Here is a 27,556-nt window from a genome sequence, read left to right on the forward strand (position 1 = left end):
CCTCATATTCCTGGATTTTTTTATCTCTCTTTTTCTCAGCTTCCTCTTTTTCCATAACTTTATCTTCTAGTTCACCTATTCTCTCCTCTGCCTCTTCAATCCGAGCTGTGGTGGTTTCCATTTTGTTATGCATTTCGTTTAAAGCGTTTTTCAGCTCCTCGTGACTGTTCCTTAGTCCCTTGATCTCTGTAGCAAGAGATTCTCTGCTGTCAGCTATACTGTTTTCAAGCCCAGCGATTAATTTTATGACTATTATTCTAAATTCACTTTCTGTTATATTATTTAAATCCTTTTTGATCAGCTCATTAGCTGTTGTTATTTCCTGGAGATTCTTCTGAGGGGAATTCTTCCGCTTGGTCATTTTGGATAGTCCCTGGCGTGGTGAGGACCTGCAGGGCACTTCCCCTGTGCTGTGGTGTATAACTGGAGTTGGTGGGCGGAGCCGCAGTCAGACCTGATGTCTGCTCCCAGCCCACCGCTGTGGCCACAGTCAGACTGGTGCGTGCCTTCTCTTCCCCTCTCCTAGGGGCGGGATTCACTGTGGGGTGGGGTGGTCTGTCTGGGCTACTTGCACACTGCCAGGCTTGTGATGCTGGGGATCTGGCGTCTTAGCTGGGGTGGGTAGGCAAGGTGCACAGGGGCAGGAGGGGCAGGCTTAGCTTGCTTCTCCTTAGGTGATCCACTTCAGGAGGGGCCCTGTGGCAGCAGGAGGGAGTCAGATCCGCTGCCGGAGGTTTGGCTCCGCAGAAGCGCAGAGTTGGGTGTTTGCGCGGAGCGAGCAAGTTCCCTGGCAGGAACTAGTTCTCTTTGGGATTTTGGCTGGGGGATGGGCGGGGAAGATGTTGCTGGCGAGCGCCTTTGTTCCCCACCAAACTGAGCTCTGTCGTCCGGGGGCTCAGCAGCTCTCCTTCCCTTTGTCCTCCAGCCTTCCCGCTTTCTGAGCAGAGCTGTTAACTTATGACCTCCCAGACGCTAAGTCGCGCTTGCTGTGGGAACACAGTCCGTCAGGCCCCTCCGCTTTTTGCAAGCCAAACTCGGGGGCTCTGCTTGGCCGGCGAGCCGCCCCTCCGCCCCGGCTCCCTCCCACCAGTCCGTGGAGCGCGCACCGCCTCGCCGCCCTTCCTACCCTCTTCCGTGGGCCTCTTGTCTGCGCTTGGCTCCGGCGACTCCGTTCTGCTAATCCTCTGGTGGTTTTCTGGTTTATTTAGGCAGGTGTAGGTGGAATCTAAGTGATCAGCAGGACGCGCGGTGAGCCCAGCGTCCTCCTACGCCGCCATCTTCCTCCAAACTCTGGTGATGACTTTTTAGATAAAACACCAAAAGCTTGATCCATGAAAGAATGAATTGATAAATAGGCTGGATTTCATTAAAATTAAAAACTTCTGTGAAAGAGTGCAAAAGATGGAGAAGATAAGCCATACTCTGGGAGAAAATATTTGCAAAAGGTATATTTGATAAAGAACTGTTACCCAAAATATAAAAAGAACTCTTGAAACTCCACAATAAGAGGGGCACCTGGGTGGCCTAGTCAGTTAAGCATCTGATCCTTGATTTGGGCTTAGGTCATGATCTCAACGTTCGTGAGATTCAGCCCCACATTGGGCTCTGTGCTGACAGTGTGGAGCCTGCTTGTGATTCTCATTCTCTCTCTGCCCCTCCCCCCCACATGCTCTCTCAAAATAAATAAGTAATCTTTTTTTTTAGAGTTCTATAAATATGTAATAAAACCCTAAAGAAGTGTATTAAGAATGAAAAATCTAAATTTTTGTGAGTAATTACCACTGGATAAGGAGGTGGATAATCCAACCAGAAAAGTACTTCAAATAGGTTACAAATGTATACTTAATATTTTAGTATTTAATAGGATATATAGGGGCGCCTGGGTGGCGCAGTCGGTTAAGCGTCCGACTTCAGCCAGGTCACGATCTCGCGGTCCGTGAGTTTGAGCCCCGAGTCCGGCTCTGGGCTGATGGCTCAGAGCCTGGAGGCTGTTTCTGATTCTGTGTCTCCCTCTCTCTCTGCCCCTCCCCCGTTCATGCTCTGTCTCTCTCTGTCCCAAAAATAAATAAACGTTGAAAAAAAATTTTTTTTAAAAAAAATAGGATATATAAGAAATTTCTATCATTTTATAATTTCTCTCTAAAATACTTTATAAAAACAATGTTTCCATGGGCTTTAATTCTGATTTTTAAAATGATTCATATTAATTTACAAATTGTGAGAAAAGTAGTTAAGTCCAGAAAGAAATATATAATTAAGATGCAATCCTAACATTCATTTTTTAATTTTATTTTTTAATGTTTATTCATTGTGTTTTTGAGAGAGAGAGAGAGAGACAGAGTGCAAGTAGGGGAGGGACAGAGAGAGGGAGACACAGAATCCAAAGCAGGCTCCAGGCTTTGAGCTTCAGATTCTGTGTGTGTCCCTCTCTCTCTGCCCCTCCCCAGCAGGCACTAATCTTTTTTTTTTTTTTTTTTTTTTTAGCACTCATCTATTTTTGAGAGAGAGAGAGACAGAGACAGAGAGAGAGAGACAGAGTGAGAGTGGGGAGGGGCAGAGAGATAGGGAGACACAGAATCCGAAGTAGGCTCCAGGTTCTGAGCTGTCAGCACAGAGCTCAGTGCAGGGCTCAAACCCATGAACCATGAGATCGTGACCTGAGCCAAAGTCAAATGCTTAACTGACTGAGCCACCCATGCACCCCAATAAATAATCTTAAAAAAAACCCCACAAAACTCCACAATAAGAAAACAACCTCCAAAATGGGCCAAAGACCTTAACAGACACCTACCAAAGAAGATATACAGGTGGCAAATATGAAAAGATGCTCCACTTTATATGTCATCAAGGTAATGAGATTAAAACAAGATAGCACTACACACCCATTAGAATGGCCGAAATCTGGAACACTGACAACGCCAAGTGACAGAAACTCTCATTCACTGCTGGTGAGAATGAAAAATGGTACAGCCACTTTGGAAGATAGTTTGGTGGTTTCTTACAAAACTAAACATATTCTTACCATACATAAAATCCAGCAATCATGTTCCTTGGTATCTATCCAAAGGAGTTGAAAATTTATGTCCATACAAAAACCTGCACATGGATGTTTGTAGCAGCTTTATTCATAATTACCAATACCTGGAAGCAGTCAAAGTTCAGTAGCAGATGAATAAATAAACTGTTACATCCAGACAATGGAATACAATTGGGTACCAAAGACAAATGAAGTATCATGCCATGAAAAGACGTGGAGGAATCTTAAATACATATTACTAAATGAAAGAAGCCAACCTAAAAGGCTATACATTGTATTATTCCAACGACATCACATGCCGGAAAAGGCAAAACTATGGAGACAGTAAAAAGATCCCTGGTTGTCAGTGATTGGGAGTTGGGGAGGGATGAACAGGCAGAACACAGAGGACTTTAGATTAGTGAAAACACTCCGTATGATACTGTAAGGATGGATATTTGTCCTTGTACATTTGTCCAAACCCAAAGAATGTACAACATCACGAGTGAACCCCAAGGTAAACTATGGACTTTGGGTGATCATGATGTGTCAGTATTGGTTCATGAGTTATAACAAGTGTAACATTCTAGTTGGGGATATTGAGAATGGGGAAGGTGGATATAGGAAATCTCTATATATTCCTCTTAATTTTGCTGTGAACTTAAAACTGCTCTAAAAAAGTCTTTAAAAAAACACATTATAATTTTATTCCCATTCTCACCCCCATGTTCTGGTTTTATGCTCCCTATTACCTCAGTCAATATTTTTACTATGACAATAAAAGTATTGCTTTTTCTTAAAAAGAGTAATTGTTCTATGTTACTCTATATTATAGCACATCTAAAAATATATTTTTCCAGTGTCTTATGACTAGTACGTATGATTTTCTTACATCAGATTTGTGGTATAAAAAGGTGAGAATGTCCTGAAATTTTTGCTTGTGATTAGATGTTTATCCCCATGAATTCTTCTAAAGTCAGAGAAGAATGCAGCACAGTCATTCTCAAATCTGATCTGATATCTCACACAAATATACTGTTTCATGTGACATACTGTGCGTTTGATCAATACTGTGTTTACCATGTGATGTATGTAAGTGGCTTACATATGCTAATACATTTAGTTCTCAGAATGACCTTATTGGGAAGACACTATTACAATTCTCTTCCTCTCTATTTTAAAAATGAAAAAAGGGAGCACAGAAAAGTTAAATAAATGTCCCAGGATCAGGATCAGGGGAAAATTAGAGAACTAAGTGATACACTAAAAAGAAATAATATACGCATAATTGGTATCCCAGAGGAGGAAGAGAGAGGGAAAGGTGCTGAAGGGGTACTTGAAGAAATAATAGCTGAGAACTTCCCTGAACTGGGGAAGGAAAAAGGCATTGAAATCCAAGAGGCACAGAGAACTCCCTTCAGACGTAACTTGAACCGATCTTCTGCACGACATATCATAGTGAAACTGGCAAAATACAAGGATAAAGAGAAAATTCTGAAAGCAGCAAGGGGTAAACGTGCCCTCACATATAAAGGGAGACCTATAAGACTCGTGACCGATCTCTCTTTTGAAACTTGGCAGGCCAGAAAGAATTGGCACGAGATTTTCAGTGTGCTAGACAGAAAAAATATGCAGCCGAGAATCCTTTATCCAGCAAGTCTGTCATTTAGAATAGAAGGAGAGATAAAGGTCTTCCCAAACAAACAAAAACTGAAGGAATTTGTCACCACTAAACCAGCCCTACAAGAGATCCTAAGGGGGACCCTGTGAGACAAAGTACCAGAGACATCACTACAAGCATAAAACATACAGACATCACAATGACTCTAAACCCATATCTTTCTATAATAACACTGAATGTAAATGGATTAAATGCGCCAACCAAAAGACATAGGGTATCAGAATGGATAAAAAAACAAGACCCATCTATTTGCTGTCTACAAGAGACTCATTTTAGACCTGAGGACACCTTTAGATTGAGAGTGAGGGGATGGAGATCTATTTATCATGCTACTGGAAGCCAAAAGAAAGCTGGAGTAGCCATCCTTATATCAGACAAACTAGACTTTAAATTAAAGGCTGTAACAAGAGATGAAGAAGGACATTATATAATAGTGACAGGGTCTATCCATCAGGAAGAGCTAACAATTATAAATGTCTATGCGCCGAATACCGGAGCGCCCAAATATATAAAACAATTACTCATAAACATAAGCAACCTTATTGAGAAGAATGTGGTAATTGCAGGGGACTTTAACACCCCACTTACAGAAATGGATAGATCATCTAGACACACGGTCAATAAAGAAACAAGGGCCCTGAATGAGACATTGGATCAGATGGACTTGACAGATATATTTAGAACTCTGCATCCCAAAGCAACAGAATATACTTTCTTCTCGAGTGCACATGGAACATTCTCCAAGATAGATCATATACTGGGTCACAAAACAGCCCTTCATAAGTTTACAAGAATTGAAATCATACCATGCATACTTTCAGACCACAATGCTATGAAGCTTGAAATCAACCACAGAAAAAAGTCTGGAAAACCTCCAAAAGCATGGAGGTTAAAGAACACCCTACTAACGAGTGAGTGGGTCAACCAGGCAATTAGAGAAGAAATTAAAAAATATATGGAAACAAACGAAAATGAAAATACAACAATCCAAACGCTTTGGGATGCAGCAAAGGCACTCCTGAGAGGAAAATACATTGCAATCCAGGCCTATCTCAAGAAACAAGAAAAATCCCAAATACAAAATCTAACAGCACACCTAAAGGAAATAGAAGCAGAACAGCAAAGGCAGCCTAAACCCAGCAGAAGAAGAGAAATAATAAAGATCAGAGCAGAAATAAACAATATAGAATCTAAAAAAACCGTAGAGCAGATCAATGAAACCAAGAGTTGGTTTTTTGAAAAAATAAACAAAATTGACAAACCTCTAGCCAGGCTTCTCAAAAAGAAAAGGGAGATGACCCAAATAGGTAAAATCATGAATGAAAATGGAATTATTACAACCAATCCCTCAGAGATACAAACAATTATCAGGGAATACTATGAAAAATTATATGCCAACAAATTGGACAACCTGGAAGAAATGGACAAATTCCTGAACACCCACACTCTTCCAAAACTCAATCAGGAGGAAATAGAAAGCTTGAACAGACCCATCACCAGCGAAGAAATTGAATCGGTTATCAAAAATCTCCCAACAAATAAGAGTCCAGGACCAGATGGCTTCCCAGGGGAGTTCTACCAGACGTTTAAAGCAGAGATAATACCTATCCTTCTCAAGCTATTCCAAGAAATAGAAAAGGAAGGAAAACTTCCAGACTCATTCTATGAAGCCAGTATTACGTTGATTCCTAAACCAGACAGAGACCCAGTAAAAAAAGAGAACTACAGGCCAATATCCCTGATGAATATGGATGCCAAAATTCTCAATAAGATACTAGCAAATCGAATTCAACGGCATATAAAAATAATTATTCACCATGATCAAGTGGGATTCATTCCTGGGATGCAGGGCTGGTTCAACATTCGCAAATCAATCAACGTGATACATCACATTAACAAAAAAAAAGAGAAGAACCATATGATCCTGTCAATCGATGCAGAAAAGGCCTTTGACAAAATCCAGCACCCTTTCTTAATAAAAACTCTTGAGAAAGTCGGGATAGAAGGAACATACTTAAAGATCATAAAAGCCATTTATGAAAAGCCCACAGCTAACATCATCCTCAACGGGGAAAAACTGAGAGCTTTTTCCCTGAGATCAGGAACACGACAGGGATGCCCACTCTCACCGCTGTTGTTTAACATAGTGCTGGAAGTTCTAGCATCAGCAATCAGACAACAAAAGGAAATCAAAGGCGTCAAAATTGGCAAAGATGAAGTCAAGCTTTCGCTCTTTGCAGATGACATGATATTATACATGGAAAATCCGATAGACTCCACCAAAAGTCTGCTAGAACTGATACATGAATTCAGCAAAGTTGCAGGATACAAAATCAATGTACAGAAATCAGTTGCATTCTTATACACTAACAATGAAGCAACAGAAAGACAAATAAAGAAACTGATCCCATTCACAATTGCACCAAGAAGCATAAAATACCTAGGAATAAACCTAACCAAAGATGTAAAGGATCTGTATGCTGAAAACTATAGAAAGCTTATGAAGGTAATTGAAGAAGATTTAAAGAAATGGAAAGACATTCCCTGCTCATGGATTGGAAGAATAAATATTATCAAAATGTCAATACTACCCAAAGCTATCTACACATTCAATGCAATCCCAATCAAAATTGCACCAGCATTCTTCTCGAAACTAGAACAAGCAATCGTAAAATTCATATGGAACCACAAAAGGCCCCGAATAGCCAAAGTAATTTTGAAGAAGACCAAAGCAGGAGGCATCACAATCCCAGACTTTAGCCTCTACTCCAAAGCTGTCATCATCAAGACAGCATGGTATTGGCACAAAAACAGACACATAGACCAATGGAATAGAATAGAAACCCCAGAACTAGACCCACAAACGTATGGCCAACTCATCTTTGACAAAGCAGGAAAGAACATCCAATGGAAAAAAGACAGTCTCTTTAACAAATGGTGCTGGGAGAACTGGACAGCAACATGCAGAAGGTTGAAACTAGACCACTTTCTCACACCATTCACAAAAATAAACTCAAAATGGATAAAGGACCTGAATGTGAGACAGGAAACCATCAAAACCTTAGAGGAGAAAGCAGGAAAAGACCTCTCTGACCTCAGCCATAGCACTCTCTTACTCGACACATCCCCAAAGGCAATGGAATTAAAAGCAAAAGTGAATTACTGGGACCTTATGAAGATAAAAAGCTTCTGCACAGCAAAAGAAACAACCAACAAAACTAAAAGGCAACCAACGGAATGGGAAAAGATATTTGCAAATGACATATCGGACAAAGGGCTAGTATCCAAAATCTATAAAGAGCTCACCAAACTCCACACCCGAAAAGCAAATAACCCAGTGAAGAAATGGGCAGAAAACATGAATAGACACTTCTCTAAAGAAGACATCCGGATGGCCAACAGGCACATGAAAAGATGTTCAGCGTCGCTCCTTATCAGGGAAATACAAATCAAAACCACACTCAGATATCACCTCACGCCAGTCAGAGTGGCCAAAATGAACAAATCAGGAGACTATAGATGCTGGCGAGGATGTGGAGAAACGGGAACCCTCTTGCACTGTTGGTGGGAATGCAAATTGGTGCAGCCGCTCTGGAAAGCAGTGTGGAGGTTCCTCAGAAAATTAAAAATAGACCTACCCTATGACCCAGCAATAGCACTGCTAGGAATTTATCCAAGGGACACAGGAGTACTGATGCATAGGGGCACTTGTACCCCATGTTCATAGCAGCACTCTCAACAATAGCCAAATTATGGAAAGAGCCTAAATGTCCATCAACTGATGAATGGATAAAGAAATTGTGGTTTATATACACAATGGAGTACTACGTGGCAATGAGAAAAAATGAAATATGGCCTTTTGTAGCAACGTGGATGGAACTGGAGAGTGTGATGCTAAGTGAAATAAGCCATACAGAGAAAGACAGATACCATATGGTTTCACTCTTATGTGGATCCTGAGAAACTTAAGAGAAACCCATGGGGGAGGGGAACAAAAAAAAAAAAAAGAGGTTAGAGTGGGAGAGAGCCAAAGCATAAGAGACTGTTGAGAACTGAGAACAAACTAAGGGTTGATGGGGGGTGGGAGGGAGGAGAGGGTGGGTGATGGGTATTGAGGAGGGCACCTTTTGGGATGAGCACTGGGTGTTGTATGGAAACCAATTTGACAATAAATTTCATATATAAATAAAAAAAAAAAAAAGCATTTCAGAAATCCAGACGTTAAGTCCTGAGGGAACAGTGCACAAAGTTAATCAATACACAGTAGAAATTAAGAGGAAAGTTGACCAGTCAGTAGTCCCCAACCTGGGAATGCAGAAACCCAGAGAGTAAAGAGAGAAAGGAGCCTGAGTAGGAGGCCAGTGGGCTCCATGCTTGGAGAGTCTTCACTGTAGGAGAAGGTCTGATGGAATACCCAGTCTCTGCTGAATTGAGCACCTTCTAAGGCCAGAACCATGAGTTGCAGGACATCAACTTAACCAGCAGACTGTCCATCACAAGTTGAGTGATGGCTACTGCTGAGGTTCTGTTTTAGCTCACCCATATGTCTATGAAGGCTCCCTACAGACATGGCCTTCAACCCTCCAGCAGGAGTAATGCTGTGTGTGCTTGACACTTCACTTGGCCCATCTGAAGTAACTTGTGTGGCTGATCTTCCACTTTGACAGCACAGGACACTCATAGCCCCTTATGATGAAAAGAGTAGGGTCTTGGATTTATCACCTTGAGTGTTATGCAAAATGAAAGGCCTTCCCAACATCTAGACCTAAGCAGCTGAACAGAAAGAGCTTTATTTTTCCCCATTTTGGAAAATAGCCAAACATACTGCAAGTTTTTGAATGTACAAATTATAACCATCATGCCCTGTGAAGAGCAAACATGATGTACTTTGTAAGAATAATTTATATCCTGTTTTTCACAGTCAAGTTAGTCACCTTGTTCGTTTATGAGTAAATAGTAGGAAAACCGTTGAATGGCAGAGACTATGTTTAATAAAAGGCAGCTAACTCTTAAGTGAGAGGAAAAACAAAGGTAATAAAGGGTGTATTATTTGATTTTCCATTGCAGAAGTCAGTCTGTGCAAAATTCTGCTTGCAAAGAGATCATCCTTCCTACTTAACTTGTAGGAGATCATTTAGAAGGTTTGCTTGACTTGGCCGCATGGATCCTTCAGCTCCCAAGTACTTTCAGAGGTATTGTTCCATTTATTCCTTTTTATACCCTCATGAGGAAGAAAGCAGATATTTATAAATCCTACTTTACAAAGGCCGAAGTAGTGTTTGTATGGTGGGGAAACTGAGGAACAAAGGAACTAAATGACCTTGGCAGAAACTATTGCCACGGATCCCTTTTGACACCAAAAGGGTGGTATTTATAATCATTTGATAAATGCATGTGTGAAGAATGTAGATTGTTCTGAAATGAATGGTTTCAAAGTATCTGGGAATGTTGCCGAATCTGAATTTCTCCAGGAAATTGAATATACTATTCTCATGCAATTTAGGAACTTTGGAAGGAGAACAGCAGCTTTGATTTGATTTGATTTTATTTTTTTTAAGTTTGTTTGTTTGTTTGTTTATTTATTTATTGAGAGAGAATGAGAGTGTGGGCAGGGAAGGGATGCAGAAAGAGAGGTAGGGAGAGAGAAAATCCCAAGCAGGTTACATGCTGCCAGTGCAGAGCCCAATGTGGGGCTCAATCCCATGAACCATGAAATCATGAGCTGAGCTGAAATCAAGAGTGGGACACTTAAGTAACTAAGCCACCTAGGTGCCCTAGCAGCTTTGATTTTATAATAAAACTATTAGTTACTAATTTTTCTTGAAGGGGACTTCAATTGGAATTTAAAGGACTCTTTTGCCCAAGTCAAAGGTATTATGGTAAATAATTCTTACCTATCACTTCCAAGCAATAGTTACTGCTTCGGTCCTTTATGTCTTTAGAACTTTTTATCATCACCTTCCTTGGCATAGACATGTAGGATTTAAGTAACTTTATAGTTGTTCTGATTTGCTGATGCTGGATAGTTGAAAGAGTCTTGGCACCAAAAGGCAATGAAAGCCTGGATCCATCTGCAGACCATTACATACTGTGTCATGTGATGAATGAAGAAGGTAGGACATTGATCAGGACAAACATCTCTGATTTGGGAAGGAACATTGCATTAGCAGATATATTCCTTCAATAATAGCCCTGAAGTTTGATGGTTGTGAGTAACTATGGTGATGTGGGTGGAGGTGAATGGCAGACTAAAAAATGTTTTAATGGCTGATGTGGCTTTCATGACACATATAAACCTAAGTAAAAAAGGTATCCTTTGAGTCTCACACAACTGTATGAAATAAGTAGGGAAGTTATTATCTCTATTTTATGGATGAAGAAATTGTGGCTCAGTATGACTTGCCCAGTGTCATACAGCCGACTATCCATATTTCTCCCTGTTGAAGAAAGTATAACATTGGACTCAGTGTGTGGATTCTCCAAGAGAAAGTTGAAGGTTTTGGTAGTACTTTTCTGTAACTCAGTTTGCTGCATGGTTATGGGGGAGGCAATACCATTTTATTAAAGGGTTTCTTTAATTGATGAGGCAATGGGAGTCTCCAGTGATATTTTGGATTATGAGTTAAGTGGGAAGGAACCTCAAACTCAAGGTTAAAGCCCAGTGGTAATCTAACATTAATAGTAAGTGGCCTGGATAGGAGACATCAGCTGGTGTATTTTTTTTTTCAATATATGAAATTTATTGTCAAATTGGTTTCCATACAACACCCAGTGCTCATCCCAAAAGGTGCCCTCCTCAATACCCATCACCCACCCTCCCCTCCCTCCCACCCCCCATCAACCCTCAGTTTGTTCTCAGTTTTTAAGAGTCTCTTATGCTTTGGCTCTCTCCCACTCTAACCATCCCAACTCTGAGCCATCAGCCCAGAGCCTGACGCGGGGCTCGAACTCACAGACCGCGAGATCGTGACCTGGCTGAAGTCGGACGCGTAACCGACTGCGCCACCCAGGCGCCCCATAAACCACAATTTCTTTTTTTTTTTTTTTTTTTAATTTTTTTTTTTTTTCAATGTTTATTTATTTTTGGGACAGAGAGAGACAGAGCATGAACGGGGGAGGGGCAGGGAGAGAGGGAGACACAGAATCAGAAACAGGCTCCAGGCTCTGAGCCATCAGCCCAGAGCCCGACATGGGGCTCAAACTCACGGACCGTAAGATCGTGACCTGGCTGAAGTCGGACGCTTAACCGACTGCGCCACCCAGGCGCCCCAAACCACAGTTTCTTTATCCATTCATCAGTTGATGGACATTTAGGCTCTTTCCATAATTTGGCTATTGTTGAGAGTTCAACTGGTGTATTTTAACATTGATGTAAACACCTGGAACAGACATACTGAATCAGCTGAGGTCCAAGAGAAATGGGGCACACTGACCTCTACAATCTCTGAGAATTGGGAGAATAATGGACTCAGCAGGATTTCAGGTAAAATTAAGAAGAGGAAGTTCTCAGGTCTCAGGGCTATTTTCACATCCCTCACCTTGCCAGGCTGCCAAAATACTTCCTTTGCAAACTCCTGAAATTATTTCAGCAGCATTTGTCATTATAGTGACTCCCCTTGATTTAAAAAAAATTTTTAATGTTTATTTTTGAGAGAGAGACAGAGCATGAGTGGGGGAGGGGCAGAGAGAGAGAGGGAGACACAGAATCCGAAGCAGGCTGTGCTGACAGCTCAGAGCCCTAGGAACTCAGGAGCCCTGAGATCATGACCTGAGTTGAAGTCTGATGCTTAACTGACTGAGCCACCCAGGCTCCCTCCCCTTGAATTTAGGAGAGGCTCTAGACCTGGAGTTGACAAACATCATGCCTGTGGGCCAAATTTAGCCCACTGTCTATTATTGTAAATGCAGTTTTATTGGAACACAGCCACTCCCCTTTGTTTATATACTGTCTATGGTTGCTTTCATACTAGGAAGGCAACATTGAGTATCTGCAGTAGAGACCATATGGCAGAAAAATAAAAAAAATACTTTCCGGCTCTATACAGAAAAATTTGCTGATCTTTGTCCTGTACTGTTAATGGCAAAATGCTTTAATCTCAGTGCTTGCTCTGATTACTTAGGAGTGGTTGCCTGAACTACTGTTTTGAAACTCTGAAACTGTGTCTCTGGCCAGTGAGAACGAGTGCTCCATCAGTTAGTAGTATCTGCTGTAGACACAGAAGCTAGGATTGATGGCGGTTATGCTAAGTGTTTACCATTCCTTACTGTAGGCTTTCATTTCCTCATGCTGCTGTGAGACCGTCCTAAGCCAAGACATTCCCTGAGGACTTGAGGGCTGTCTTTAATAAAAGGTGGAGCAGGTGACTTCTAATGTAAGGCAAATCCCACACCTTTCCAAATAAATTAACTAAGATAACTAGTCACGTATATGATTTGAACACCACAAACTTGGCTCTGTGATTTACAAATGCTACCTTATTTGTTTCTACAAATCTGAAAGGGAGACATTTGTCTTATTTCATGGCTGAGGAAATTAACTTACAGGGAAATTCAGGTTCTTACTGCATTGAATGCAAATATGGTTCCGAAACCAGTAATTTCTTGTCTGTTGGGTTAAGTTAAATTTGAGAGGAATCACAATGTCATTATCAGTCCTTCCCACTACATAAAATTCAATAATTAGAAATTAAAACTCTATATCTAAGAGAAATATCTCTGGGGGGGCTTAACCTATTGGGCATTCATACTTCAATGTGTAATATCTTAATATGACCACTCATCTCATAAAAAAGGAACTCTAGTTTTGAACATTGTATACATATAATAGAAAGTTGTTTAGTGGTGTTTTTTGCTTGCTTGTTTGTTTTAGCAAAGAAAGTTAGAAAAGTAATGTTAGAGCATGAGGTCTTTTTAGGGGAAACCAGGATATTCAGAGATCTAATGTTAGCAAAGGAGAATATTTGAATCATACCTGTGGTCCAATAGGTAGATATGAGATTAATTATTTCTGGCTAGTGTTTTACTCAATGTTGTTTTGATTGCAACTGGCAGAAACTTCAGAGATAATTTATGTTGAGGGATATTTTGTTCAAAAAAATGTATGTTTTTCTCATAGAATTTAAGGGCAGAAAAGTATAGCTGTCTTCAAAAGGAACCTGACCTAACTGGAAATTGTTTCTTTCTTTCTCTCTGTTACACACCCCACAACTGTCTGCTTCATTCTGTTTCTCTATTTCTCTGTGTTTGTATTGGAAAAATTAAATACCCAGCTAAGCAGCATTACCTTCTAGACTTTATCACAGATCTAGCATGGGAAATTAGATGCTAGGTCAGGACCTTATTCTCAAAACATGATAAAAAATGAGAAAGGACAAAACTTATTTAAAGCAAAGTTTTAAATAGTCCTATATTCCTCTAAAGAGATTTTTGATGTTTTCCCTGACTATAGATACTCTCATGCCAAGATCTAATAAGTCCTGATGCTAATGACATTTACTGAGAATCCAATAATGTCTGCAGAGAGCTTTGAACAAGCTTTTTTTTTTATGTTTATTTATTTATTTTGAGAGAGAGCAAGAGAGAGAGAGAGAGAGAGAGGAGGAGAGTGAGCATGAGCGGGGGAGGGGCAGAGAGAGAGAGAGAGAGAGAGAGAGAGAGAGAGCCTGATGGACTCCATCCACCATATGATCCAGCAATTCTACTTTTGGGTATTTATCCAAGAAAAGGATACTTTCCAAAGAAAAGGATAAATACCCAGAAGTAGAATTGCTGGATCATATGGTGGCTCTATTTTTAATGTTTTGAGGAAATTCCATCATACTGTTTTCCACAGTGACTGCACCAGTTTGCATTCCCACCAACAGAGCATGAGGGTTCCTTTTTCTCTATAGCCTTGCCAACACTTGCTGTTTCTTGTGCTTTTGATTTTAGCCATTCTGACAGATGTTAGGTGCATTGTAGTTTTGATTTGCATTTCCCTGATGATGAGTGATGTTGAGCATCTTTTCCTGTGTCTGTTGGCCATCTGTATGTCTTCTTTGGAGAAATGTCTGTTCATGTCTTCTGCCCATTTTTAATAGGATTATTATTAGTAGTGTTATGGTGTCGAATTATAGAAGTTCTTTATATATTTTGGATACTAACTCTTTATGAGATATATCATTTGCAAATATCTTCTCCCATTCTGTAGGTTGCCTTTTAATTGTTTTTTATTTGTTTTGATGTTTTCCCAGTAGTTTATTTTTGCTTTTGTTTCCCTTACCTCAGAAAACGTATCTAGAAAAATATTGCTGCAGCAGTGTCAGAGAAATTACTGAGTGTACTCTCTTCTAGGATTTTTATGGTTTCAGGTCTCACATTTAGGTCCTTAATCTATTTTGAGTTTATTTTTGTGTATGATGTAAGGAAGTGGTCCAATTTTATTTTTTTGCATGTAGCTGTCCAGTTTTCCCAACATCATTTGTTATAGAGACTGTCTTTTTCCCATTGCATATTCTTGCCTCCTTTGTCAAAGATTAATTGACCATATAATTGTGGGTTTATTTCTGGGCTCTCTATTCTGTTCCATCAACCTGTGTTTCTGTTTTTGTGCCAGTACCATACTGTTTTGATTACTGTAGTATTATAGTGTATCTTGAAATCTGGGATTCTGATACCTCCAGGTTTTTTCTTTCTTTCTTTTTTCTTTTTTTCTTTTTCAAGATTGCTTTGGCTATTCAGTGCCCTTTATGTTTCCATACAAATTTTAGGATTGTTTGTTCTAGCTCTGTGAAAAATGCTGTTGGTATTTTGATAAGGATTGCATTAAATATGTAGATTGCTTTTGTTAGTATGGACATTTTAACAATATTGTTTCCCCCAATCCATGAACATGGAATATCTTCCCATCTGTTTGTGTCATATTCAGTTTTTTTCCATCAGTGTTTTATAGTTTTAGAGTACAGGTCTTTCCTTTTTTTTGGTTTAGTTTATTCCAAGGTATTTTATTATTTTTGGCACAGTTGTAAATGGGAATCTTTTCTTAATTTCTCTGCTGATGTTTCATTATTAGTGTATAGAAATGCAACAGATTTCTGCATGTTGATTTTGTATCCTGCAACTTTACTGAATTCATTTATCAATTCTGGTAGTTTTTTCATGGAGTCTTTAGGGTTTTCTATATATAGTACATGTCATCTACAAATAGTGAAAGTGTTACTTTTTTCTTATCAATTTGGATGGGTTTTGTTTCTTTTTGTTGCATGATTGCTGTGGACTTCTAGTACTATGTTGAATAAAAGTGGTGACAGTGGGCATCCTTGTCTTGTTCCTGATCTTAGGGATAAGATCTCAGTTTTTTCACCATTGAGTATGATGTCAACTGTGTGTTTTTCACATATGGACTTTATTATATTGGGGTATGTTCCTTTTAAAACTACTTTGTGGAGGGTTTTTATCATGGATGGATGTTGTACTTTGTCAAATATCTTTTAAGCATTTTTTTTTGCATAGCCTCCTGGCATCTACTAATTCAACCAGTGATCAACCATATCACTGTCATGTTCTCTCCTTTTTCCTTCTCATTCTTTCTATCCTTGAACATTTACATTTCTTTTTTTAAAAATTTTTTTTTTTTACATTTATTTATTTTTGAGAGACAGAGCACAAGTGGGGGAGGGGAAGAGAGAGAGAAGGAGACACAGAATCTGAAGCAGGCTCCAGGCTCCAAGCTGTCAGCACAGAGCCTGACATAGGGCTTGAACTCACAAACCGTGAGATCATGACCTGAGCTGAAGTTGGACGCTTAACCAACTGAGTCACCCAGCCACCTCATGAACATTTACATTCCAACAATTACATAAAATATTGAATTCTAGCGAGAATAAATACAAATTATATTTATAGATATTTTAGGTCTGAGGAGGATAAATCACAAGTGGACATAGAAGTTATTTTTAATAACTTTTATTAATGACAATATTTTATTCACAAACACATATACTCTGGTACAAACACATTGTAGTTACTAAAATACTCTATAATATCCAAACTGAGGCAGGAAAAAGCTGAGGTGTTTCAGTGTTAGTGATGATGTAGTTGGAAGGGCCCAAGATATCCTGTTCTCAGTGACCTATCATATGAAGTACAAGAAGCTTGTTCAGTAGCTCCTGGGTGGCTCACTTGGTTGGGCATCTGACTCTTGATTTTGGCTCAGATCATGGGTTCATGGTTTGTGAGATCGAGCCCTGCCTTAGGCCCTGTTCTGGCAGCATGGAGCCTGCTTGGGATCCTTCTCTCCCTCTCTCTCTGCCCCTCCCTACATCATGCTCTCCCTCTGAAAATAAATAAATAAACATTAAAAAAAAAAAAAGCTTGTTCAAAGTCCTCTGCAGACATTATTGGGTTCTCAGTAAATGTCATAAGAATCAGGACTTATTAGATCTTGATATGAGAGTATCTATAGTCAGGGGAAACATCAAAAATCAACACTTCATTTAAAACATGTGATATAGAGTAAAAGGACCCTGGGCTTGTCTTGTCCTCAAACATAGCTAGATCAACATCAAACCATTTTGAACACCTAGGGAATTGATCTGAGGATTAACAGAACATTCTGCATAATTTGAGGGAGGTGATGTGGCAGGTATGTGGTATGGAGACGTGAATTGGGAGAGAGAAGAGCTGTAGTGCTGCAGAGGGGAGGGAGCCCTTTTCACACAGAAGATAAAGGGGGAGAGAGAGAAGTGCATTGGGTTTGTACAAGAAAACACTCCCCCTGAAAGTAGCTAGAGAGAAAGAGTGAAAACACATACAAGGGACTGTACAACAAAACTGTTCCCCAAAACTATTGATGGGGTAAAAAGGAGAGGGTTTCAATACACCAGTTTTTTATAAACAGCAGAGTAGAGTCTGAAGTTTCAGAGGTCAACCCCTGGTGCTCCAGTGAGGAAGCGGGGTGGAGCCTCAGGAGTGGGCAGTGTGGTCTGAGGATTCCTTGGGTCATACAGGAAGAAGAGGTTTCCCTGCTTGGAGTGCATTTGGTACAGGTGATATGACCTCTCCGTGGGCAAAAGACCTGGCAGCTTCCATCAAGTGGCCATGTTCACCCATATAGGAACAGAGACACCAGTTGAGGGCAGCAAACCCTGGCACTGGCTATGCATTGGGACTTACCATAAACTCTGAGCCACTGCACAGTGGAGTGACCATTTCCTGGGACAAGCTGGCCCTGGCTATAGCACAGTGAGTTCCTCTCCCAGAAGATCACTGTAAGTCCAAACCTTGGGGGTCTTCAAAGTGTAGGGTTTTGAAACATAGCTGCACCTGAGATAAAACACTGGAGAGAGGTGCCACCTGGTAGGCAGACAGCTCAGACATAGACAGGGGGAAGGTGGGGAGCTGATGGAAGTGGGGGGACACAGGAGAGATGACTGATCTCGCATCTGTGATGGCCCGAACTTCCCACTCTACAGAGTATTGAGCAGGTGAAGCCATTTTCAACGTTAGCCCACCAACACTGATTGGCCCTAGTGAGCTAAACAGCGCCACCAAGTGGAGAATGGAGCCGTTACACCAAGCCCCGCCCCTCTGTGCTTTTGAGGCTCATTTCCACTAGGGCAAGTCAGCCTGGGAATCAGAGCAGCAGGCCCCTCCCTCCCTCAGAAGATCAGCGCAAACCCCTTCCAGGAGCTTAGTCTACTGACCAATGACTGCTGCAAGGTCTCACCTCTAGGGGAAACTGGATCTAGCTTCATTTGGGTTTTTTGGTTTGTTCATTTGCATTTTCGTTTTTTTTTTTTTTTTTTTTGTTATTGCTTCTGTTGTTGTTTTTCTTTTCTTTTGTTTCTTGGATACAGAAGGAGAAAAATGTTTATTTTTAAATTCTGTTTCATTAATTTTTAATTTTTCTTTTTCTCTCTTTTTTCTCTTTTCTCCTTTTTCTATCAAGCTTCTCTTGAAAAACAGAGAAACACAACTGTGATCTAGCTTCCTTTATTTGATTTAAAAATTTAAAAAAAATTTTTAATGTTTACTTATTTTTGAGAGAGGGAGAGAGAGACAGTGTGAGTGGGGAAGGGTCAGAGAGAAAGAGAGACACAGATTCTGAAGCAGGCCCCAGGCTCTGAGCTGTCAGCACAGAACCCAACGCGGGGCTCAAACCCACAAACTGTGAGATCATGACCTGAGCTGAAGCTGGACACTTAACCAACTGAGCCGCCCAAGCACCCCAATATTTTTAAATTTTTGAACTTTTATTCCATTCGATTATTATTATTGTTGTGTTTTTTCCTCCAAAATGACAAGTTGGAGGAATTCACCTCAAAAGAATAGGAAGAAATGACAGCCAGGGATTTAGTTAATGCAGATATAAGATATCTGAACTAGAATTTTAAACAACAATTGTAAGGATATTAGCTGGGCTTGAAAAAAGCATAGAAGACACCAGAGAATCTCTTTATGCAGAGATAAAAGAACTAAAATTTAGTCAAGCTGAAATAAAAAATTCTATAACTGAGATGCAAACTCAAATACAGACCATAAAAAATGAGGATGGACAAGGCAGAGGAGTGAATTAGCAGTATAGAAGATAAAATTATGGAAAATAATGAAGCTGAAAAGAAGAGGGAAACAAAGATCAAGGATAACAATGGAAGAATTAAGGAACTCAGTGATTTATTAAAACATCACATTAGTACAAAGGAATTCCAGAAGATGAAGAGAGAGAAAAAGGGGAAGTAGGTTTATGTGAGCAAATTATAGCTGAAAACTTCCCTAATCTGGGGAAGGACACAGATATCAAAATCCAAGAAGCATAAAGAAATACCATTAAATCCAACAGACGCTGGCCATTGTCAAGACATATCATAGTCAGGTTCACAAATAAACAGACAAGGATAGAATCCTGGAAGCAGCAAGGGAAAGAAGACTTTAACCTACAAGGGAAGACAAATCAGGTCCACAGCAGATCTGTCCACAGAAACTTGGCAGGCCAGAAAAGAGTGGCAAGATATATTCAACATGCTGAATGGAATATATATGCAGCCATATATGGAATGGAAAACATATGCAGCCAAGAATATTCTATCTAACAAGGCTGTCATTCAAAATGGAAGGACAGCTGAAGAGTTTCCCAGACAAACAAAAACTAAAGGAGTTTATGACTACTAAATCAGCCCTACTAGAAATTTTAAGGGGGACTCTTTAACTGGAGAAAAAAAAAAAGACCAAAAGCAACAAAGACTAGAAAGGACCAGAGAGCATCAACCAGCAACACCAACTGTGCAGGTAAAGGTAACACAATGGTACTAAATTCATACCTTTCAATAATCACTCTGAATGTAAATGGACTAAATGCTCCAATCAAAAGACATAGGGTATCATAATGTATAAAAAAACCCCAAGATCTATCTATATGCTGCCTATAAGAGACTCATTTTAGACCTAAAGATACCTGCAGATTGAAAGTGAGGGGATGGAGAACCATCTACCATGCTAATAGATGTCAAAAGAAAGCTGGAATAGCCATAGTTATGTCAGACAAACTAGATTTAAAAACAAAGACCGTAACAAGAGATGAAGAAGGCATTACATCATAATTAAGGGGTCTATGCATCAAGAAAACCTAACAATTGTAATTATTTATGGCCCCAACTTGGACCATCCAAATATATAAATCAATTAATCATAAACATAAACTCATTGATAATAATACAATAATAGTAGGGGATTTCAACACCACACTTACACCAATGGACAGATCACCTAAGCAGAAAATCTACAAGGAAACAGTGGCTTTGAATGAGACACTGGACCAGATGGACTTAGCAGATATATCCAGAACATTTCATTCTAATGCAGCAGAATTCACATCCTTCTCAAGTGCACACGGAACACTCTCCAGAACAGATCACATACTGGCTCACAAATGAGCCCTCAACAAGTACAAAAAGATTGAGATCATACCATGCATATTTTCAGATCACAACGCTATGAAACTTATCAACCACAAAAAAAAAAATTGTCAAGTCCTCAAATATATGGAGGTTAAAGAACATGCTACTAAAGAATGAATGGGTTAACCAGGAAATGTAAAAAGACATAAAAAAAAAATACATGGAAGCCAATGAAAATGAAAACACAACAGTCCAAAACCTTTGGGAATCACAAAGGTAGTCCTAAGAGGGAAGTATATTGCAATTCAGGCCTATCTCAAGAAACAAGAAAGGTCCCAAATGCACAACCTAATCTTACACCTAAAGGAGCTAGAAAAGGAACAGCAAATAAAGCCTAAATCCAGCAGAAGAAGGGAAATATTAAAGATTGGAGCAGAAATAAATTATATAGAATCTAAAAAACCAGTAGAACAGATCAACGAAATAAGAATTGGTCTTTGAAAGAGTTAACAAAATTGATAGCCCCCTAGCCAGACTTATCAAAAAGAAAAGAGAAAGGACCCAAATAGATAAAATCATGAATAAAAAAGAAGAAATCACAACCAACACTACAGAAATACAAACAATTATAAGAGAATACTATGAAAAATTATGTGCCAACAAACTGGGCAATCTGGAAGAAATGCACAAATTCCTAGAAACTCACGCACTACCAAAACTGAAATAGGAAGAAATAAAAAATTTGGACAGACCCATAACCAGCAAAGAAATTGATTCAGTAATCAAAAATCTCCCAACAAACAAGAGTTTTGGCCCAGATGGCATCCCAGTGGAATTCTACCAGACATTTAAAGAAGAATTAATACCTTTTCTTCTCAAACTGTTCCAAAAAACTAGATATAGAAGGAAAATTACCAAACTTATTCTACGAAGCCAGCATTACCTTGATTCTAAAACCAGACAAAGACCCCACTAAAAAGGAGAATTACAGGCCAATAGCCCTGATGAACATGGATGCAAAAATTCTCAACAAGATATTAGCAAATCAAATTTGACAGTACATTAAAAGAATTATTCACTATGATCAAGTGGGATTTATTCCTGGGCTTCAGGGCTGGTTCAGTATTTGCAAATTAATCAATGTGATACACTACATTAATAAAGGAAAGGATAAGAACCATATGATCCTGGGGTGCCTGGGTGGCTCAGTCTGTTAAGCATCTGACTCTTGGTTTAGGTTCAGGTTAGATTTCACAATTCATGAGATTGAGCCCGACATTAGACTCTGCACTGTCAGCAGAAAGCATGTATGGGATTCTCTCTCTCCCTCTTTCTCTGCCCCTCCACCACTTGTTTTTTCTCTCTCAAAATAAATAAACTTAAAAAAAATGAATCTCTCTCTAAAAAAAAGAAGAACCATATGATCCTGTCAATAGATGCAGAAAAAGCATTTGACAAAATACAGCATCTATTCTTTTTTTTTAATGTTTATTTATTAAAGAGAGAGAGAGAGAGAGAGCACAAGCAGGGGAGGGGCAGAGAGAGAGGGAGACACAGAATCTGAAGCAGGCTCCAGACTCTGAGCTGTCAGCACAGAGCCCGACGCGGGGCTTGAACTCATGAGCTGTGAGATGATGACTAGAGCTGAAGTCGGACGCCTAACCAACTGAGCCACCCAGGCGCCCCCAGCATCTATTCTTGATAAAAACCCTCAACAAAGTAGGAAGAGGTGTAACATACCTCAACATCATAAAGGCCATATATGAAAGGCCCACAGCTAATATCATCCTCAAGGGGGAAAAACTGAGAGCCTTTCCCCAGTCAGGAACAAGACAAGGATGTCCATTCTCACCATTACAATTAAACATAGTACTGGAAATCTTAGCTTCAGCAATCAGACAACAAAAATAAAGGCATCCGGATTGGCAAGAAAGAAGTCAAACCTTCACTATTTGCATATGACATGATACTTTATGTAGAAACCCAAAAGACTCATGAAAAAATTGCTAGAACTAGTACATGAATTCAGCAAAGTTGCAGGATATAAAATCAACATGCAGAGATCTGTTGTATTTCTATACACCAATAACGAAGCAGCAGGAAAAGAAATAAAAGAATTGATCCCATTTGCACCAAAAACAGTAAGATGCCTAGGAATAAACCTAACTAAAGAGGTAAAAGATCTGTACTCTGAAAACTATAGAACACTTATGAAAGAAATTGAAGAGGACACAAAGAAATGGAAAAGCATTCTATGCTCATGGATTGGAAGAACGAAAATTGTTGAAATGTGTATACTACCCAAAGCAATCTACACATTTAATGCAATCCCTATCAAAATACCACCAGCATTTTTTGCAGAGCTAGAACAAACAATCCCCAAATGTGTATGGAACCACAAGAGACCCCAAATAGCCAAAATAATCCTGAAAAAGAAAAATAAATCTGGAGGCATCATGATTCCGATGTTCAAGCTATATTACAAAGTCGTAGTCATCAAGATAGTATGGTACTGACCCAAAAACAGACACATAGATCACTGGAACAGAATAGAAAATCCAGAAATGAACCCACAACTATATGGTCAACTAATTTTCAACAAAGCAGGAAGAATATCCAATGGAAAAAAGACAGTCTCTTCAACAAATGTTGTTGGGAAAACAGGACGGTGACATGCAGAAGAATGAAACCAGATCATGTTCTTACACCATACACAAAAACAAATTCAAAATGTACGAAAGACCTAAATGTGAGACAGGAAACCATCAAAATTCTAGAGGAGAACACAGGCAGAAACCTCTTTGATCTGGCCAGACCCACTTCTTATTCGTCAAGTCGCCAAAGGCCAGGGAAGCAAAAGCAAACAGGAACCATTAGGACTTAACTGAGATAAAAAGCTTCTGCACAGCAAAGGAAACAATCAACAAAACTAAAAAAGCAGCCTATGGAATGGGAGAAAATAATTTGCAAATGGAACATCTGATTTTTTAGAATCCAAAATCTATAAAGAACTTACTAAGCTCAACACCCAAAACACAAATAACCCATTTAAGAAATGGGCAGAGGGTGTCTTGCTGGCTCAGTTGGTTAAGTGTCCAACTCGATCTCAGCTCAGGTCATGATCTCATGGTTCGGAGTTCGAGCCCCACATATAAAGTTTCATGATAATTATTTCTAAAAGTAATTATAGACTGTTTAACTGATGAGTTCTCTAATATGTTGTTGTATAAATGGAAATTAGTACCTGTTTATCATAAATTAAATTTATTTCTGAAGAACACTTAACTATATTATTGATGTTTGCAAAATTTCAAGTAAAAAGGAGAGAATCGTTAAATAAAACCAAATATACAATATGACCAAATTTTGCAAAACATACATATGGGTGGATGTATACATAAAAAAGTTAAAAATATTAATTAAACAACAATTATTTCTGGATATTAAGATTATGATTATTTTTTCTCTTGTCATAATCTTTTGTACTTTCTAATTATTTAAATCTTTATCAAAATTCTTTGGTGTCCAGGAAAGTCATTCAGTAACAAATAACAAAAAATAAAAATGGATAACAATAAGGATTTTGCAACAGTAATCACTTTATTTGTTGGCTCTAATGAGTATTCCTTGTACGTGGTGAAATTTAAGAGGAAATAGAGAAATCATAAGTTTTTATTGCTAATTTTCATAACTGTAACACTCCAGCTAAGCAAGTTTATAATCACAAATGCTAGTAAAAACTGAGTAAAGATTTACAAATCTCTTTCTAATTAAAGACAATTTCTCACATTTTTTTGACAGAATGGGGTTACACTACATTTTTAAAAGCATATTATAAATGAATTCATATTTTAAATAATCCATTTACTATCAATATCACAATGTTCTGAGAAGAAATCAATGCAGTATCTTTCAGTTTTGATGCTATCAAACAGTACAACAGCAGCTCTTTCAGGATTACCCTCCCCACTTTATCAGAGTATGCAAATTATCGAAGTCTTGCTCCTGAGTCAGTGATATTTCTTTCTGAAACACATACAGAAAAATCTTTAATTCTAGTGAGCTAATCTTCCTCTGTAGTCTGTTCTTCTGCTGTTTTATGAGGAACTGTATTCTCAGAGTTGAGTCTTGTTCATTGGCACTAAGAATATATGTTTTCAATTATCCTCTAGGAAAAAGAAAAAAAAAAAAAAAGGAAAGAAATTCCTGACATACCATGGTGCCTGGCCTGAAATTCCCTTGAATACAATTGAAAGTGAAAATCTGAAATTGATTTCTTATGGTATTGCTCTTGTTAGTTTTTTTTCTGTTTTTGTTTTTAAATGTATGTATGTATGTTTGTTTATTTATATATTGACAGAGAGAGAGACAGAGAGAGAGACAGAGCAAGAAAGAACATGATCAGAGGAGGGGCAGAGAGAGGAGAGACAGAATCCCAAGCAGGCTCCATGCTGTCAGCGCAGAGCCAGAAGCGGGGATCAATATCACAAACGTGAGCTGAAATCAAGATGCTCAACCAGCTGAGCCACCAGGTAATCTGTGTTTCTGTTTTTAACCTTAATGCCTTGGTCTGAGCTTCCTCCAAGTTGCTTGAAAGTTCAGAGAATGGACCTAAAGTACTTGAAGCCGAGAGATGTGCTTGCTGTTATGTCAGACATGTCACAAGGGGAAGGAAGGAGGCATTTACCTTTAAAGCTTAAACTAGCTTTGGGGCGCCTGGGTGGCTCAGTCAGTTAAGCATCCAGCTTCTGCTTTGGTCAGGTCATGATCTCTGGGTTTGTGAGTTCTAGCCCCACATCGGGCTCTTTGCTGTCAGCAAGGAGCCTGCTTTGGATCCTCTGTCCCCTATTCCCCCTATCCCTCTGTCCCTCCCCTGATCTCTCTCTCTCCCTCTCAAAAAATAAATAAACATAAAAAAAAAAAAAAAACTTAAACTAGCTTTATCATTCCTAGACTGTTCTGTTTACCCTGGAACACTTGTCATCATATAGAAAAGAAAAATAGATTTTCTATGTCAATTTTGGAATGAAATGGCAAAGAGTAGCTCTCAGTTTTCATTCTGAAATGGTTTAAAAAATGAGAAGAACTTAAACAGGGCTTCAAAATGTACTAAGTTCTTCTACATCTTCTATCTGTTCATCTTCTTAATAAACAAGTGAAGTAGGTAAGGTTGTATCATTACCATCAGTCCCATTTTATGGAAGAGGAGAGGTTCAGAGATAGATGCATCGCTCAAGGTCACACATTTGAATCCTACAGGAAACAATTCAAATTCAGGTTTTCATTGTTTATTTGTTAGACACCAAAACATCCATATGTAATTGCACAAAGTAGAAAATGTCCGGTGTGGCTTCTTTTGTAACTTATTAGTAGCTCTTATAAAAGAAGAAGAAATCTTTGTACCAAATCCCTTAATACCAAATCACAAATCAGTAATTTTTAAGAAAAGCTTAATTTATGCCAAGTAATTATGTTGATATCAATTTGCATTTTTGTGACTCATTTTATAAGCCATTTCACCCCTTTAAATATGGAAAGCCTAAGAAGAATATGAAAACATGTAACTGTGTGGAATCAAGGGAATTGCCCAATCCCTGAATAACTGTAGGATTCCGTTCTGCAGAACTACTACTGGGTAGACTCTGATCTTTAATTCACAGTTCCTAAATAGGATCCCCAAACAGGAATATAAATATAAAAAATAAGTTTCAAGGCAATACAAAAAACTAAGATTCATGGGGAATATAATGCAAGAATATGAGAGAAAGTTCCTCTAAGGCAGAGAGAGCAGATTGAGAAAGAATGTACTTAGGCTTCACCTCTTGAAATAGATCCAATCTGAGAAGTTCAGAAGGAACTTTGTACTTCTCCTTCCAGCTGTCTCCTAAACTAGAGGACCAGCAGTTATCAATCAATCACAAAAGTTACCAGTTGCTCTGATTATAGGTGCTTCTCCATGAGATGACTAAAATACTCTACCTCATTTTTGTATATTTATTCAGAAAAAGTAACTTGATAAATGTAGGAAGTGAAAGACATAAGAACTTTAATTGCAGTAAATGCTCTAAAAGGAATTTTTAAAGAATTCTTTCAGTTCAGAATAGGAAACAATGAAACAGTGAGGATAGGGTATTTCATATGAATAGAGCAAAGATACACTAGGAGATGGAAGAAACTGCTGGAAAATTTGACTTGGAGTGCAAATTATGCATCAATGTGCCATCTAGTTGAGGACAAATCTAATTAGCAGATTTGTTGTTTATCTGAGATGAAGGGTTAAGAGCAAGGAATTTACTATCGAGTCTGGATAGAATTTACCTAGTTGGAAGATAGACAAAGAGAGCAAAATAAAACTAAACAAATAAGGGCTGTAATTAATTAATACAAAACAAGGAGAAGAAATTTTATTCTGAAGGGTCAAGGATAAGTTTGTCTAAGAAAATAATTAACTATAGGATTAACAAGAATGTTTCATAAAACCTGACTTCTTTATCAGAAAGCAAGGAAGCATAATCCTTAAGAGACAGAGTACTATAAAGAAAGCTATAAAGAAATTTTAAACTATAAAGAAATCACAAGCTAACTACAAAAAGCAGAACAAAATTTAAAAGAGTATGGATAATACAACAAATATTTGGAGGCAACAAAAATTAAATAACAGTACTAAAAATACACTTCTAGTAATGGTGAACCAGATTGCTTACATCAGTCTTCTTGCTGAGAACAACTAGAAAAGCTAGACAAAAAACAAACAATATTTCTTTGAAGGCACAGGAGAGATACTAACATAGAAAGAATTTTCAGGAAACCAGATGCAGGAAAAGAAGTAAACCTTATACTTGGCACTACTTTTCTCTCAAAAAAGCTGCTGATCCAGTCAACCTTGAGGTTGAGAAATTGGTTAGAGTTTATGGCAGACTAACAGGGCCAGTGGTGTGAAAAATGAAGTTCAGAGTCCATCAAAGGGGGGAGGCTCTAGTCCACACA

The 27,556-nt window shown here is 38.8% G+C and overlaps 1 protein-coding gene across 1 annotated transcript in view; it reads left to right on the forward strand.

Annotated features, from left to right (window-relative positions):
- The first annotated feature begins 9,801 nt into the window (after positions 1-9,801).
- The window catches only part of PLPPR1 (phospholipid phosphatase related 1), a 323,243-nt gene continuing 305,488 nt past the window's right edge, over positions 9,802-27,556 (forward strand). The window contains exon 1 of the mRNA XM_086683609.1: positions 9,802-9,889. The gene's annotated coding sequence lies outside the window, so the exon portion shown is untranslated. The remainder of the gene's footprint in view (positions 9,890-27,556) is intronic.

This window comes from Puma concolor, chromosome D4 (assembly GCF_028749965.1).
Source record: "Puma concolor isolate L17-30 chromosome D4, mPumCon1.1.hap2, whole genome shotgun sequence".
In the NCBI taxonomy this organism is placed as follows: domain Eukaryota; kingdom Metazoa; phylum Chordata; class Mammalia; order Carnivora; family Felidae; genus Puma; species Puma concolor.